Here is a 17,607-nt window from a genome sequence, read left to right as displayed (position 1 = left end):
TTGCAGGAGAAACACTTACTCTGGTTTCTCAGTCTGTTCCCTAGTGCCGGTTTGAAGTGCCTGCCGTTTTCACTGTAAAACCGAGTTGGAGCTTGTACCTCCCCATATATATGTATGGAGTGGAGTTGTCAAATGAAAAGAAACTTTGTGTTCCCTTCAAGCTAGGTGCAGGACGGCTTTCACACACACTTATCTCTCAGAACTGAGCATGTGGAGAGACGTTCGTTCATCCATCACAAAGGGAACGGGTTGCAGGAGAAACACATACTCTGGATTCTCAGTCTGTTTCCTAGTGCCGGTTTGAAGTGCCTGCCGTTTTCACTGTAAAACCGAGTTGGAGCTTGTACCTCCCCATATATATGTATGGAGTGGAGTTGGCAACTGAAAAGAAACTTTGTGTTCCCTTCAAGCTAGGTGAAGGACGGCTTTCACACACACTTATCTCTCAGAACTGAGCATGTGGAGAGACGTTCGTTCATCCAGCACAAAGGGAACGGGTTGCAGGAGAAACACTTACTCTGGTTTCTCAGTCTGTTCCCTAGTGCCGGTTTGAAGTGCCTGCCGTTTTCACTGTAAAACCGAGTTGGAGATTGTACCTCCCCATATATATGTATGGAGTGGATTTGGCAACTGAAAAGAAACTTTGTGTTCCCTTCAAGCTAGGTGAAGGACGGCTTTCACACACACTTATCTCTCAGAAATTAGCATGTGGAGAGACGTTCGTTCATCCAGCACAAAGGGAACGGGTTGCAGGAGAAACACTTACTCTGGTTTCTCAGTCTGTTCCCTAGTGCCGGTTTGAAGTGCCTGCCGTTATCACTGTAAAACCGAGTTGAGCTTGTACCTCCCCATATATATGTATGGAGTGGAGTTGGCAATTGAATATAATCTTTGTGTTCCCTTCAAGCTAGGTGCAGGACGGCTTTCACACACACTTATCTCTCAGAACTGAGCATGTGGAGAGACGTTCGTTCATCCAGCACAAAGGGAGCGGGTTGCAGGAGAAACACTTACTCTGGTTTCTCAGTCTGTTTCCTAGTGCCGGTTGGAAGTGCCTGCCGTTTTCACTGTAAAACCGAGTTGGAGCTTGTACCACCCCATATATATGTATGGAGTGAAGTTGGCAACTGAAAAGAAACTTCGTGTTCCCTACAAGCTAGGTGAAGGACGGCTTTCACACACACTTATCTCTCAGAACTGAGCATGTGGAGAGACGTTCGTTCATCCAGCACAAACGGAACGGGTTGCAGGAGAAACACTTACTCTGGTTTCTCAGTTTGTTTCCTAGTGCCCGTTTGAAGTGCCTGCCGTTTTCATTGTAAAACCGAGTTGGAGCTTGTACCTCCCCATATATTTGTATGGAGTGGAGTTAGCCACTGAAAAGAAACTTTGTGTTCCCTTCAAGCTAGGTGATGGACGGCTTTCACACACACTTATCTCTCAGAACTGAGCATGTGGAGAGACGTTCGTTCATCCAGCACAAAGGGAACGGGTTGCAGGAGGAACACTTACTCTGGTTTCTCAGTCTGTTCCCTAGTGCCGGTTTGAAGTGCCTGCCGTTTTCACTGTAAAACCGAGTTGGAGCTTGTACCTCCCCATATATATGTATGGAGTGGATTTGGCAACTGAAAAGAAACTTTGTGTTCCCTTCAAGCTAGGTGAAGGACGGCTTTCACACACACTTATCTCTCAGAAATGAGCATGTGGAGAGACGTTCGTTCATCCAGCACAAAGGGAACGGGTTGCAGGAGAAACACTTACTCTGGTTTCTCAGTCTGTTCCCTAGTGCCGGTTTGATGTGACTGCCGTTATCACTGTAAAACCGAGTTGAGCTTGTACCTCCCCATATATATGTATGGAGTGGAGTTGTCAAATGAAAATAAACTTTGTGTTCCCTTCAAGCTAGGTGCAGGACGGCTTTCACACACACTTATCTCTCAGAACTGAGCATGTGGAGAGACGTTCGTTCATCCAGCACAAAGGGAACGGGTTGCAGGAGAAACACTTACTCTGGTTTCTCAGTCTGTTTCCTAGTGCCGGTTTGAAGTGCCTGCCGTTTTCACTGTAAAACCGAGTTGGAGCTTGTACCTCCCCATATATATGTATGGAGTGGAGTTAGCCACTGAAAAGAAACTTTGTGTTCCCTTCAAGCTACGTGATGGATGGCTTTCACACACACTTATCTCTCAGAACTGAGCATGTGGAGAGACGTTCGTTCATCCAGCACAAAGGGAACGGGTTGCAGGAGAAACACTTACTCTGGTTTCTCAGTCTGTTCCCTAGTGCCGGTTTGAAGTGCCTGCCGTTTTCACTGTAAAACCGAGTTGGAGCTAGTACCTCCCCATATATATGTATAGAGTGGAGTTGTCAACTGAAAAGAAACTTCGTGTTCCCTTTATGCTAGGTGATGGACGGCTTTCACACACACTTATCTCTCAGAACTGAGCATGTGGAGAGACGTTTGTTCATCCAGCACAAAGGGAAGTGTTTGCAGGAGAAACACTTACTCTGGTTTCTCAGTCTGTTCCCTAGTGCCGGTTTGAAGTGCCTGCCGTTTTCACTGTAAAACCGAGTTGGAGCTTGTACCTCCCCATATATATGTATGGAGTGGAGTTGGCAACTGAAAAGAAACTTCGTGTTACCTTCAAGCTAGGTGAAGGACGGCATTCACACACACTTATCTCTCAGAAGTGAGCATGTGGAGAGACGTTCGTTCATCCAGCAAAAAGGGAACGGGTTGCAGGAAAAACACTTACTCTGGTTTCTCAGTCTGTTCCCTAGTGCCGGTTTGAAGTGCCTGCCGTTTTCACTGTAAAACCGAGTTGGAGCTTGTACCTCCCCATATATATGTATGGAGTGGAGTTGGCAACTGAAAAGAAACTTTGTGGTCCCTTCAAGCTAGGTGCAGGACGGCTTTCACACACACTTATCTGTCAGAAATGAGCATGTGCAGAGACGTTCGTTCATCCAAAACAAAGGGAGCGGTTTGCAGGAGAAACACTTACTCTGGTTTCTCAGTCTGTTCCCTAGTGCCGGTTTGAAGTGCCTGCCGTTTTCACTGTAAAACCGAGTTGGAGCTTGTACCTCCCCATATATATGTATGGAGTGGATTTGGCAACTGAAAAGAAACTTTGTGTTCCCTTCAAGCTAGGTGAAGGACGGCTTTCACACACACTTATCTCTCAGAACTGAGCATGTGGAGAGACGTTCGTTCATCCAGCACAAAGGGAACGGGTTGCAGGAGAAACACTTACTCTGGTTTCTCAGTCTGTTCCCTAGTGCCGGTTTGAAGTGCCTGCCGTTATCACTGTAAAACCGAGTTGAGCTTGTACCTCCCCATATATATATGGAGTGGAGTTGGCAATTGAATATAATCTTTGTGTTCCCTTCAAGCTAGGTGCAGGACGGCTTTCACACACACTTATCTCTCAGAACTGAGCATGTGGAGAGACGTTCGTTCATCCAGCACAAAGGGAGCGGGTTGCAGGAGAAACACTTACTCTGGTTTCTCAGTCTGTTTCCTAGTGCCGGTTGGAAGTGCCTGCCGTTTTCTCTGTAAAACCGAGTTGGAGCTTGTACCACCCCATATATATGTATGGAGTGAAGTTGGCAACTGAAAAGAAACTTCGTGTTCCCTACAAGCTAGGTGAAGGACGGCTTTCACACACACTTATCTCTCAGAACTGAGCATGTGGAGAGACGTTCGTTCATCCAGCACAAACGGAACGGGTTGCAGGAGAAACACTTACTCTGGTTTCTCAGTTTGTTTCCTAGTGCCCGTTTGAAGTGCCTGCCGTTTTCATTGTAAAACCGAGTTAGAGCTTGTACCTCCCCATATATTTGTATGGAGTGGAGTTAGCCACTGAAAAGAAACTTTGTGTTCCCTTCAAGCTAGGTGATGGACGGCTTTCACACACACTTATCTCTCAGAACTGAGCATGTGGAGAGACGTTCATTCATTCAGCACAAAGGGAACGGGTTGCAGGAGAATCACTTACTCTGGTTTCTCAGTCTGTTCCCTAGTGCCGGTTTGAAGTGCCTGCCGTTTTCACTGTAAAACCGAGTTGGAGCTTGTACCTCCCCATATATATGTATGGAGTGGAGTTGACAACTGAAAAGAAACTTTGTGTTCCCTTCAAGCTAGGTGAAGGACGGCTTTCACACACACTTATCTCTCAGAACTGAGCATGTGGAGAGACGTTCGTTCATCCAGCACAAACGGAACGGGTTGCAGGAGAAACACTTACTCTGGTTTCTCAGTCTGTTCCCTAGAGCCGGTTTGAAGTGCCTGCCGTTTTCACCGTAAAACCGATTTGGAGCTTGTACCTCCCCATATATATGTATGGAGTGGAGTTGGCAACTGAAAAGAAACTTCGTGTTCCCTTTATGCTAGGTGATGGACGGCTTTCACACACACTTATCTCTCAGAACTGAGCATGTGGAGAGACGTTCGTTCATCCAGCTCAAAGGGAAGGGTTTGTAGGAGAAACACTTACTCTGGTTTCTCAGTCTGTTCCCTAGTGCCGGTTTGAAGTGCCTGCCGTTTTCACTGTAAAACCGAGTTGGAGCTTGTACCTCCCCATATATATGTATGGAGTGGAGTTGGCAACTGAAAAGAAACTTCGTGTTCCCTTCAAGCTAGGTGAAGGACGGCTTTCACACACACTTATCTCTCAGAACTGAGCATGTGGAGAGACGTTCGTTCATCCAGCAAAAAGGGAACGGGTTGCAGGAGAAACACTTACTCTGGTTTCTCAGTCTGTTCCCTAGTGCCGGTTTGAAGTGCCTGCCGTTTTCACTGTAAAACCGAGTTGGAGCTTGTACCTCCCCATATATATGTATGGAGTGGAGTTGGCAACTGAAAAGAAACTTTGTGGTCCCTTCAAGCAAGGTGCAGTACGGCTTTCACACACACTTATCTGTCAGAAATGAGCATGTGCAGAGACGTTCGTTCATCCAGCACAAAGGGAACGGGTTGCAGGAGAAACACTTACTTTGGTTTCTCTGTCTGTTCCCTAGTGCCGGTTTGAAGTGCCTGCCGTTTTCACTGTAAATCGGAGTTGGAGCTTGTACCTCCCCATATATATGTATGGAGTGGAGTTGGCAACTCAAAAGAAACTTCGTGTTCCCTTCAAGCTAGGTGAAGGACGGCTTTCACACACACTTATCTCTCAGAACTGAGCATGTGGAGAGACGTTCGTTCATCCAGCACAAAGGGAATGGGTTGCAGGAGAAACACTTACTCTGGTTTCTCAGTCTGTTTCCTAGTGCCGGTTTGAAGTGCATGCCGTTTTCACTGTAAAACCGAGTTGGAGTTTGTACATCCCCATACATATGTATGGAGTGGAGTTGGCAACTGAAAAGAAACTCTGTGTTCCCTTCAAGCTAGGTGAAGGACGGCTTTCACACACACTTATCTCTCAGAACTGAGCATGTGGAGAGACGTTCGTTCATCCAGCACAAAGGGAACGGGTTGCAGGAGAAACACTTACTCTGGTTTTTCAGTCTGTTTCCTAGTGCCGGTTTGAAGTGCCTGCAGTTTTCCCTGTAAAACCGAGTTGGAGCTTGTACCTCCCCATATATATGTATGGAGTGGAGTTGGCAACTGAAAAGAAACTTTGTGTTCCCTTCAAGCTAGGTGAAGGACGGCTTTCACACACACTTATCTCTCAGAACTGAGCATGTGGAGAGACGTTCGTTCATCCAGCACAAAGGGAACGGGTTGCAGGAGAAACACTTACTCTGGTTTCTCAGTCTGTTCCCTAGTGCCGGTTTGAAGTGCCTACCGTTTTCACTGTAAAACCGAGTTGGAGCTTGTACCTCCCCATATATATGTATGGAGTGGAGTTGGCAACTGAAAAGAAACTTCGTGTTCCCTTCAAGCTAGGTGAAGGACGGCTTTCACACACACTTATCTCTCAGAACTGAGCATGTGGAGAGACGTTCGTTCATCCAGCACAAAGGGAACGGGTTGCAGGAGAAACACTTACTCTGGTTTCTCAGTCTGTTCCCTAGTGCCGGTTTGAAGTGCCTGACGTTTTCACTGTAAAACCGAGTTGGAGCTTGTACCTCCCCATATATATGTATGGAGTGGAGTTGGCAACTGAAAAGAAACTTTGTGGTCCCTTCAAGCTAGGTGCAGGACGGCATTCACACACACTTATCTCTCAGAACTGAGCATGTGGAGAGACGTTCGTTCATCCAGCACAAAGGGAACGGGTTGCAGGAGAAACACTTACTCTGGTTTCTCAGTCTGTTTCCTAGTGCCGGTTTGAATTGCCTGCAGTTTTCCCTGTAAAACCGAGTTGGAGCTTGTACCTCCCCATATATATGTATGGAGTGGTGTTGGCAACTGAAAAGAAACTTTATGTTCCCTTCAAGCTAGGTGAAGGACGGCTTTCACACACACTTATCTCTCAGAACTGAGCATGTGGAGAGACGTTCGTTCATCCATAACAAAGGGAACGGGTTGCAGGAGAAACACTTACTCTGGTTACTCAGTCTGTTCCCTAGTGCCGGTTTTAAGTGCCTGCCGTTATCACTGTAAAATCGAGTTGAGCTTGTACCACCCCATATATATGTATGGAGTGGAGTTGGCAACTGAAAAGAAACTTTGTTGTCCCTTCAAGCTAGGTGCAGGACGGCATTCACACACACTTATCTCTCAGAACTGAGCATGTGGAGAGACGTTCGTTCATCCAGCACAAAGGGAACGGGTTGCAGGAGAAACACTTACTCTGGTTTCTCAGTCTGTTTCCTAGTGCCGGTTTGAATTGCCTGCAGTTTTCCCTGTAAAACCGAGTTGGAGCTTGTACCTCCCCATATATATGTATGGAGTGGAGTTGGCAACTGAAAAGAAACTTTGTGGTCCCTTCAAGCTTGGTGCAGGACGGCTTTCACACACACTTATCTCTCAGAACTGAGCATGTGGAGAGACGTTCGTTCATCCAGCACAAAGGGAACGGGTTGCAGGAGAAACACTTACTCTGGTTACTCAGTCTGTTCCCTAGTGCCGGTTTGAAGTGCCTGCCGTTATCACTGTAAAATCGAGTTGAGCTTGTACCTCCCCATATATATGTATGGAGTGGAGTTGGCAACTGAAAAGAAACTTTGTTGTCCCTTCAAGCTAGGTGCAGGACGGCATTCACACACACTTATCTCTCAGAACTGAGCATGTGGAGAGACGTTCGTTCATCCAGCACAAAGGGAACGGGTTGCAGGAGAAACACTTACTCTGGTTTCTCAGTCTGTTTCCTAGTGCCGGTTTGAAGTGCCTGCAGTTTTCCCTGTAAAACCGAGTTGGAGCTTGTACCTCCCCATATATATGTATGGAGTGGAGTTGGCAACTGAAAAGAAACTTTGTGTTCCCTTCAAGCTAGGTGAAGGACGGCTTTCACACACACTTATCTCTCAGAACTGAGCATGAGGAGAGACGTTCGTTCATCCAGCACAAAGGGAACGGGTTGCAGGAGAAACACTTACTCTGGTTTTTCAGTCTGTTTCCTAGTGCCGGTTTGAAGTGCCTACCGTTTTCACTGTAAAACCGAGTTGGAGGTTGTACCTCCCCATATATATGTATGGAGTGGAGTTGGCAACTGAAAAGAAACTTCGTGTTCCCTTCAAGCTAGGTGCAGGACGGCTTTCACACACACTTATCTCTCAGAACTGAGCATGTGGAGAGACGTTCGTTCATCCAGCACAAAGGGAACGGGTTGCAGGAGAAACACTTACTCTGGTTTCTCAGTCTGTTCCCTAGTACCGGTTTGAAGTGCCTGCCGTTTTCACTGTAAAACCGAGTTGGAGCTTGTACCTCCCCATATATATGTATGGAGTGGAGTTGGCAACTGAAAAGAAACTTTGTGGTCCCTTCAAGCTAGGTGCAGGACGGCATTCACACACACTTATCTCTCAGAACTGAGCATGTGGAGAGACGTTCGTTCATCCAGCACAAAGGGAACGGGTTGCAGGAGAAACACTTACTCTGGTTTCTCAGTCTGTTTCCTAGTGCCGGTTTGAATTGCCTGCAGTTTTCCCTGTAAAACCGAGTTGGAGCTTGTACCTCCCCATATATATGTATGGAGTGGAGTTGGCAACTGAAAAGAAACTTTATGTTCCCTTCAAGCTAGGTGAAGGACTTATTTCACACACACTTATCTCTCAGAACTGAGCATGTGGAGAGACGTTCGTTCATCCAGCACAAAGGGAACGGGTTGCAGGAGAAACACTTACTCTGGTTTCTCCGTCTGTTCCCTAGTGCCGGTTTGAAGTGCCTGCCGTTATCACTGTAAAATCGAGTTGAGCTTGTACCTCCCCATATATATGTATGGAGTGGAGTTGGCAATTGAATATAATCTTTGTGTTCCCTTCAAGCTAGGTGCAGGACGGCTTTCACACACACTTATCTCTCAGAACTGAGCATGTGGAGAGACGTTCGTTCATCCAGCACAAAGGGAGCGGGTTGCAGGAGAAACACTTACTCTGGTTTCTCAGTCTGTTTCCTAGTGCCGGTTGGAAGTGCCTGCCGTTTTCACTGTAAAACCGAGTTGGAGCTTGTACCACCCCATATATATGTATGGAGTGAAGTTGGCAACTGAAAAGAAACTTCGGTTTCCCTACAAGATAGGTGAAGGACGGCTTTCACACACACTTATCTCTCAGAACTGAGCATGTGGAGAGACGTTCGTTCATCCAGCACAAACGGAACGGGTTGCAGGAGAAACACTTACTCTGGTTTCTCAGTTTGTTTCCTAGTGCCCGTTTGAAGTGCCTGCCGTTTTCATTGTAAAACCGAGTTAGAGCTTGTACCTCCCCATATATTTGTATGGAGTGGAGTTAGCCACTGAAAAGAAACTTTGTGTTCCCTTCAAGCTAGGTGATGGACGGCTTTCACACACACTTATCTCTCAGAACTGAGCATGTGGAGAGACGTTCGTTCATTCAGCACAAAGGGAACGGGTTGCAGGAGAATCACTTACTCTGGTTTCTCAGTCTGTTCCCTAGTGCCGGTTTGAAGTGCCTGCCGTTTTCACTGTAAAACCGAGTTGGAGCTTGTACCTCCCCATATATATGTATGGAGTGGAGTTGACAACTGAAAAGAAACTTTGTGTTCCCTTCAAGCTAGGTGAAGGACGGCTTTCACACACACTTATCTCTCAGAACTGAGCATGTGGAGAGACGTTCGTTCATCCAGCACAAAGGGAACGGGTTGCAGGAGAAACACTTTCTCTGGTTTCTCAGTCTGTTCCCTAGAGCCGGTTTGAAGTGCCTGCCGTTTTCACCGTAAAACCGATTTGGAGCTTGTACCTCCCCATATATATGTATAGAGTGGAGTTGGCAACTGAAAAGAAACTTCGTGTTCCCTTTATGCTAGGTGATGTACGGCTTTCACACACACTTATCTCTCAGAATTGAGCATGTGGAGAGACGTTCGTTCATCCAGCACAAAGGGAAGGGTTTGCAGGAGAAACACTTACTCTGGTTTCTCAGTCTGTTCCCTAGTGCCGGTTTGAAGTGCCTGCCGTTTTCACTGTAAAACCGAGTTGGAGCTTGTACCTCCCCATATATATGTATGGAGTGGAGTTGGCAACTGAAAAGAAACTTCGTGTTCCCTTCAAGCTAGGTGAAGGACGGCTTTCACACACACTTATCTCTCAGAACTGAGCATGTGGAGAGACGTTCGTTCATCCAGCAAAAAGGGAACGGGTTGCAGGAGAAACACTTACTCTGGTTTCTCAGTCTGTTCCCTAGTGCCGGTTTGAAGTGCCTGCCGTTTTCACTGTAAAACCGAGTTGGAGCTTGTACCTCCCCATATATATGAATGGAGTGGAGTTGGCAACTGAAAAGAAACTTTGTGGTCCCTTCAAGCAAGGTGCAGTACGGCTTTCACACACACTTATCTGTCAGAAATGAGCATGTGCAGAGACGTTCGTTCATCCAGCACAAAGGGAACGGTTTGCAGGAGAAACACTTACTTTGGTTTCTCTGTCTGTTCCCTAGTGCCGGTTTGAAGTGCCTGCCGTTTTCACTGTAAATCGGAGTTGGAGCTTGTACCTCCCCATATATATGTATGGAGTGGAGTTGGCAACTCAAAAGAAACTTCGTGTTCCCTTCAAGCTAGGTGCAGGACGGCATTCACACACACTTATCTCTCAGAACTGAGCATGTGGAGAGACGTTCGTTCATCCAGCACAAAGGGAACGGGTTGCAGGAGAAACACTTACTCTGGTTTCTCAGTCTGTTTCCTAGTGCCGGTTTGAATTGCCTGCAGTTTTCCCTGTAAAACCGAGTTGGAGCTTGTACCTCCCCATATATATGTATGGAGTGGAGTTGGCAACTGAAAAGAAACTTTATGTTCCCTTCAAGCTAGGTGAAGGACGGCTTTCACACACACTTATCTCTCAGAACTGAGCATGTGGAGAGACGTTCGTTCATCCAGCACAAAGGGAACGGGTTGCAGGAGAAACACTTACTCTGGTTACTCAGTCTGTTCCCTAGTGCCGGTTTTAAGTGCCTGCCGTTATCACTGTAAAATCGAGTTGCGCTTGTACCACCCCATATATATGTATGGAGTGGAGTTGGCAACTGAAAAGAAACTTTGTTGTCCCTTCAAGCTAGGTGCAGGACGGCATTCACACACACTTATCTCTCAGAACTGAGCATGTGGAGAGACGTTCATTCATTCAGCACAAAGGGAACGGGTTGCAGGAGAAACACTTACTCTGGTTTCTCAGTCTGTTTCCTAGTGCCGGTTTGAATTGCCTGCAGTTTTCCCTGTAAAACCGAGTTGGAGCTTGTACCTCCCCATATATATGTATGGAGTGGAGTTGGCAACTGAAAAGAAACTTTGTGGTCCCTTCAAGCTTGGTGCAGGACGGCTTTCACACACACTTATCTCTCAGAACTGAGCATGTGGAGAGACGTTCGTTCATCCAGCACAAAGGGAACGGGTTGCAGGAGAAACACTTACTCTGGTTATTCAGTCTGTTCCCTAGTGCCGGTTTGAAGTGCCTGCCGTTATCACTGTAAAATCGAGTTGAGCTTGTACCTCCCCATATATATGTATGGAGTGGAGTTGGCAACTGAAAAGAAACTTTGTTGTCCCTTCAAGCTAGGTGCAGGACGGCATTCACACACACTTATCTCTCAGAACTGAGCATGTGGAGAGACGTTCGTTCATCCAGCACAAAGGGAACGGGTTGCAGGAGAAACACTTACTCTGGTTTCTCAGTCTGTTTCCTAGTGCCGGTTTGAAGTGCCTGCAGTTTTCCCTGTAAAACCGAGTTGGAGCTTGTACCTCCCCATATATATGTATGGAGTGGAGTTGGCAACTGAAAAGAAACTTTGTGTTCCCTTCAAGCTAGGTGAAGGACGGCTTTCACACACACTTATCTCTCAGAACTGAGCATGAGGAGAGACGTTCGTTCATCCAGCACAAAGGGAACGGGTTGCAGGAGAAACACTTACTCTGGTTTTTCAGTCTGTTTCCTAGTGCCGGTTTGAAGTGCCTACCGTTTTCACTGTAAAACCGAGTTGGAGGTTGTACCTCCCCATATATATGTATGGAGTGGAGTTGGCAACTGAAAAGAAACTTCGTGTTCCCTTCAAGCTAGGTGCAGGACGGCTTTCACACACACTTATCTCTCAGAACTGAGCATGTGGAGAGACGTTCGTTCATCCAGCACAAAGGGAACGGGTTGCAGGAGAAACACTTACTCTGGTTTCTCAGTCTGTTCCCTAGTGCCGGTTTGAAGTGCCTGCCGTTTTCACTGTAAAACCGAGTTGGAGCTTGTACCTCCCCATATATATGTATGGAGTGGAGTTGGCAACTGAAAAGAAACTTTGTGGTCCCTTCAAGCTAGGTGCAGGACGGCATTCACACACACTTATCTCTCAGAACTGAGCATGTGGAGAGACGTTCGTTCATCCAGCACAAAGGGAACGGGTTGCAGGAGAAACACTTACTCTGGTTTCTCAGTCTGTTTCCTAGTGCCGGTTTGAATTGCCTGCAGTTTTCCCTGTAAAACCGAGTTGGAGCTTGTACCTCCCCATATATATGTATGGAGTGGAGTTGGCAACTGAAAAGAAACTTTATGTTCCCTTCAAGTTAGGTGAAGGACTTATTTCACACACACTTATCTCTCAGAACTGAGCATGTGGAGAGACGTTCGTTCATCCAGCACAAAGGGAACGGGTTGCAGGAGAAACACTTACTCTGGTTTCTCAGTCTGTTCCCTAGTGCCGGTTTGAAGTGCCTGCCGTTATCACTGTAAAACCGAGTTGAGCTTGTACCTCCCCATATATATGTATGGAGTGGAGTTGGCAATTGAATATAATCTTTGTGTTCCCTTCAAGCTAGGTGCAGGACGGCTTTCACACACACTTATCTCTCAGAACTGAGCATGTGGAGAGACGTTCGTTCATCCAGCACAAAGGGAGCGGGTTGCAGGAGAAACACTTACTCTGGTTTCTCAGTCTGTTTCCTAGTGCCGGTTGGAAGTGCCTGCCGTTTTCACTGTAAAACCGAGTTGGAGCTTGTACCACCCCATATATATGTATGGAGTGAAGTTGGCAACTGAAAAGAAACTTCGTGTTCCCTACAAGCTAGGTGAAGGACGGCTTTCACACACACTTATCTCTCAGAACTGAGCATGTGGAGAGACGTTCGTTCATCCAGCACAAACGGAACGGGTTGCAGGAGAAACACTTACTCTGGTTTCTCAGTTTGTTTCCTAGTGCCCGTTTGAAGTGCCTGCCGTTTTCATTGTAAAACCGAGTTAGAGCTTGTACCTCCCCATATATTTGTATGGAGTGGAGTTAGCCACTGAAAAGAAACTTTGTGTTCCCTTCAAGCTAGGTGATGGACGGCTTTCACACACACTTATCTCTCAGAACTGAGCATGTGGAGAGACGTTCGTTCATTCAGCACAAAGGGAACGGGTTGCAGGAGAATCACTTACTCTGGTTTCTCAGTCTGTTCCCTAGTGCCGGTTTGAAGTGCCTGCCGTTTTCACTGTAAAACCGAGTTGGAGCTTGTACCTCCCCATATATATGTATGGAGTGGAGTTGACAACTGAAAAGAAACTTTGTGTTCCCTTCAAGCTAGGTGAAGGACGGCTTTCACACACACCTATCTCTCAGAACTGAGCATGTGGAGAGACGTTCGTTCATCCAGCACAAAGGGAACGGGTTGCAGGAGAAACACTTACTCTGGTTTCTCAGTCTGTTCCCTAGAGCCGGTTTGAAGTGCCTGCCGTTTTCACCGTAAAACCGATTTGGAGCTTGTACCTCCCCATATATATGTATGGAGTGGAGTTGGCAACTGAAAAGAAACTTCGTGTTCCCTTTATGCTAGGTGATGGACGGCTTTCACACACACTTATCTCTCAGAACTGAGCATGTGGAGAGACGTTCGTTCATCCAGCAGAAAGGGAAGGGTTTGCAGGAGAAACACTTACTCTGGTTTCTCAGTCTGTTCCCTAGTGCCGGTTTGAAGTGCCTGCCGTTTTCACTGTAAAACCGAGTTGGAGCTTGTACCTCCCCATATATATGTATGGAGTGGAGTTGGCAACTGAAAAGAAACTTCGTGTTCCCTTCAAGCTAGGTGAAGGACGGCTTTCACACACACTTATCTCTCAGAACTGAGCATGTGGAGAGACGTTCGTTCATCCAGCAAAAAGGGAACGGGTTGCAGGAGAAACACTTACTCTGGTTTCTCAGTCTGTTCCCTAGTGCCGGTTTGAAGTGCCTGCCGTTTTCACTGTAAAACCGAGTTGGAGCTTGTACCTCCCCATATATATGTATGGAGTGGAGTTGGCAACTGAAAAGAAACTTTGTGGTCCCTTCAAGCAAGGTGCAGTACGGCTTTCACACACACTTATCTGTCAGAAATGAGCATGTGCAGAGACGTTCGTTCATCCAGCACAAAGGGAACGGGTTGCAGGAGAAACACTTACTTTGGTTTCTCTGTCTGTTCCCTAGTGCCGGTTTGAAGTGCCTGCCGTTTTCACTGTAAATCGGAGTTGGAGCTTGTACCTCCCCATATATATGTATGGAGTGGAGTTGGCAACTCAAAAGAAACTTCGTGTTCCCTTCAAGCTAGGTGAAGGACGGCTTTCACACACACTTATCTCTCAGAACTGAGCATGTGGAGAGACGTTCGTTCATCCAGCACAAAGGGAACGGGTTGCAGGAGAAACACTTACTCTGTTTCTCAGTCTGTTCCCTAGTGCCGGTTTGAAGTGCCTGACGTTTTCACTGTAAAACCGAGTTGGAGCTTGTACCTCCCCATATATATGTATGGAGTGGAGTTGGCAACTGAAAAGAAACTTTGTGGTCCCTTCAAGCTAGGTGCAGGACGGCATTCACACACACTTATCTCTCAGAACTGAGCATGTGGAGAGACGTTCGTTCATCCAGCACAAAGGGAACGGGTTGCAGGAGAAACACTTACTCTGGTTTCTCAGTCTGTTTCCTAGTGCCGGTTTGAATTGCCTGCAGTTTTCCCTGTAAAACCGAGTTGGAGCTTGTACCTCCCCATATATATGTATGGAGTGGAGTTGGCAACTGAAAAGAAACTTTATGTTCCCTTCAAGCTAGGTGAAGGACGGCTTTCACACACACTTATCTCTCAGAACTGAGCATGTGGAGAGACGTTCGTTCATCCAGCACAAAGGGAACGGGTTGCAGGAGAAACACTTACTCTGGTTACTCAGTCTGTTCCCTAGTGCCGGTTTTAAGTGCCTGCCGTTATCACTGTAAAATCGAGTTGAGCTTGTACCACCCCATATATATGTATGGAGTGGAGTTGGCAACTGAAAAGAAACTTTGTTGTCCCTTCAAGCTAGGTGCAGGACGGCATTCACACACACTTATCTCTCAGAACTGAGCATGTGGAGAGACGTTCGTTCATCCAGCACAAAGGGAACGGGTTGCAGGAGAAACACTTACTCTGGTTTCTCAGTCTGTTTCCTAGTGCCGGTTTGAATTGCCTGCAGTATTCCCTGTAAAACCGAGTTGGAGCTTGTACCTCCCCATATATATGTATGGATTGGAGTTGGCAACTGAAAAGAAACTTTGTGGTCCCTTCAAGCTTGGTGCAGGACGGCTTTCACACACACTTATCTCTCAGAACTGAGCATGTGGAGAGACGTTCGTTCATCCAGCACAAAGGGAACGGGTTGCAGGAGAAACACTTACTCTGGTTACTCAGTCTGTTCCCTAGTGCCGGTTTGAAGTGCCTGCCGTTATCACTGTAAAATCGAGTTGAGCTTGTACCTCCCCATATATATGTATGGAGTGGAGTTGGCAACTGAAAAGAAACTTTGTTGTCCCTTCAAGCTAGGTGCAGGACGGCATTCACACACACTTATCTCTCAGAACTGAGCATGTGGAGAGACGTTCGTTCATCCAGCACAAAGGGAACGGGTTGCAGGAGAAACACTTACTCTGGTTTCTCAGTCTGTTTCCTAGTGCCGGTTTGAAGTGCCTGCAGTTTTCCCTGTAAAACCGAGTTGGAGCTTGTACCTCCCCATATATATGTATGGAGTGGAGTTGGCAACTGAAAAGAAACTTTGTGTTCCCTTCAAGCTAGGTGAAGGACGGCTTTCACACACACTTATCTCTCAGAACTGAGCATGAGGAGAGACGTTCGTTCATCCAGCACAAAGGGAACGGGTTGCAGGAGAAACACTTACTCTGGTTTCTCAGTCTGTTCCCTAGTGCCGGTTTGAAGTGCCTGCCGTTTTCACTGTAAAACCGAGTTGGAGCTTGTACCTCCCCATATATATGTATGGAGTGGAGTTGGCAACTGAAAAGAAACTTTGTGGTCCCTTCAAGCTAGGTGCAGGACGGCATTCACACACACTTATCTCTCAGAACTGAGCATGTGGAGAGACGTTCGTTCATCCAGCACAAAGGGAACGGGTTGCAGGAGAAACACTTACTCTGGTTTCTCAGTCTGTTTCCTAGTGCCGGTTTGAATTGCCTGCAGTTTTCCCTGTAAAACCGAGTTGGAGCTTGTACCTCCCCATATATATGTATGGAGTGGAGTTGGCAACTGAAAAGAAACTTTATGTTCCCTTCAAGCTAGGTGAAGGACTTATTTCACACACACTTATCTCTCAGAACTGAGCATGTGGAGAGACGTTCGTTCATCCAGCACAAAGGGAACGGGTTGCAGGAGAAACACTTACTCTGGATTCTCAGTCTGTTCCCTAGTGCCGGTTTGAAGTGCCTGCCGTTATCACTGTAAAATCGAGTTGAGCTTGTACCTCCCCATATATATGTATGGAGTGGAGTTGGCAACTGAATATAAACCTTGTGTTCCCTTCAAGCTAGGTGCAGGACGGCTTTCACACACACTTATCTCTCAGAACTGAGCATGTGGAGAGACGTTCGTTCATCCAGCACAAAGGGAACGGGTTGCAGGAGAAACACTTACTCTGGTTTCTCAGTCTGTTTCCTAGTGCCGGTTTGAAGTGCCTGCCGTTTTCACTTTAAAAACGCGTTGGAGCTTGTACCTCCCCATATATATGTATTTAGTGAAGTTGGCAACTCAAAAGAAACTTCGTGTTCCCTTCAAGCTAGGTGAAGGACGGCTTTCACACACACTTATCTGTCAGAAATGAGCATGTGCAGAGACGTTCGTTCATCCAGCACAAAGGGAACGGGTTGCAGGAGAAACACTTACTCTGGTTTCTCAGTCTGTTTCCTAGTACCGGTTTGAAGTGCCTGCCGTTTTCACTGTAAAACCGTGTTGGAGCTTGTACCTCCCATATATATGTATTTAGTGAAGTTGGCAACTCAAAAGAAACTTCGTGTTCCCTTCAAGCTAGGTGAAGGACGGCTTTCACACACACTTATCTCTCAGAACTGAGCATGTGGATAGACGTTCTTTAATCCAGCACAAAGGGAACGGGTTGCAGGAGAAACACTTACTCTGGATTCTCAGTCTGTTTCATAGTGCCGGTTTGAAGTGCCTGCCGTTTTCACTGTAAAACCGAGTTGGAGCTTGTACCTCCCCGTATATATGTATGGAGTGGAGTTGGCAACTGAAAAGAAACTTTGTGGTCCCTTCAAGCATGGTGCAGGACGGCTTTCACACACACTTATCTGTCAGAAATGAGCATGTGCAGAGACGTTCGTTCATCCAGCACAAAGGGAACGGGTTGCAGGAGAAACACTTACTCTGGTTTCTCAGTCTGTTTCCTAGTACCGGTTTGAAGTGCCTGCCGTTTTCACTGTAAAACCGTGTTGGAGCTTGTACCTCCCATATATATGTATTTAGTGAAGTTGGCAACTCAAAAGAAACTTCGTGTTCCCTTCAAGCTAGGTGAAGGACGGCTTTCACACACACTTATCTCTCAGAACTGAGCATGTGGATAGACGTTCTTTAATCCAGCACAAAGGGAACGGGTTGCAGGAGAAACACTTACTCTGTTTTCTCAGTCTGTTTCCTAGTGCCAGTTTGAAGTGCCTGCCGTTTTCACTGTAAACACGAGTTGGAGCTTCTACCTCCCCATATATATGTATGGAGTGGAGTTAGCCACTGAAAAGAAACTTTGTGTTCCCTTCAAGCTAGGTGCAGGACGGCTTTCACACACTCTTATC

Source organism: Vicugna pacos, chromosome 11 (genome assembly GCF_048564905.1).
Source record: "Vicugna pacos chromosome 11, VicPac4, whole genome shotgun sequence".
Taxonomy (NCBI): domain Eukaryota; kingdom Metazoa; phylum Chordata; class Mammalia; order Artiodactyla; family Camelidae; genus Vicugna; species Vicugna pacos.
The sequence above is the reverse complement of the archived record's forward strand: the minus strand, read 5'-3'. Positions refer to the sequence as shown.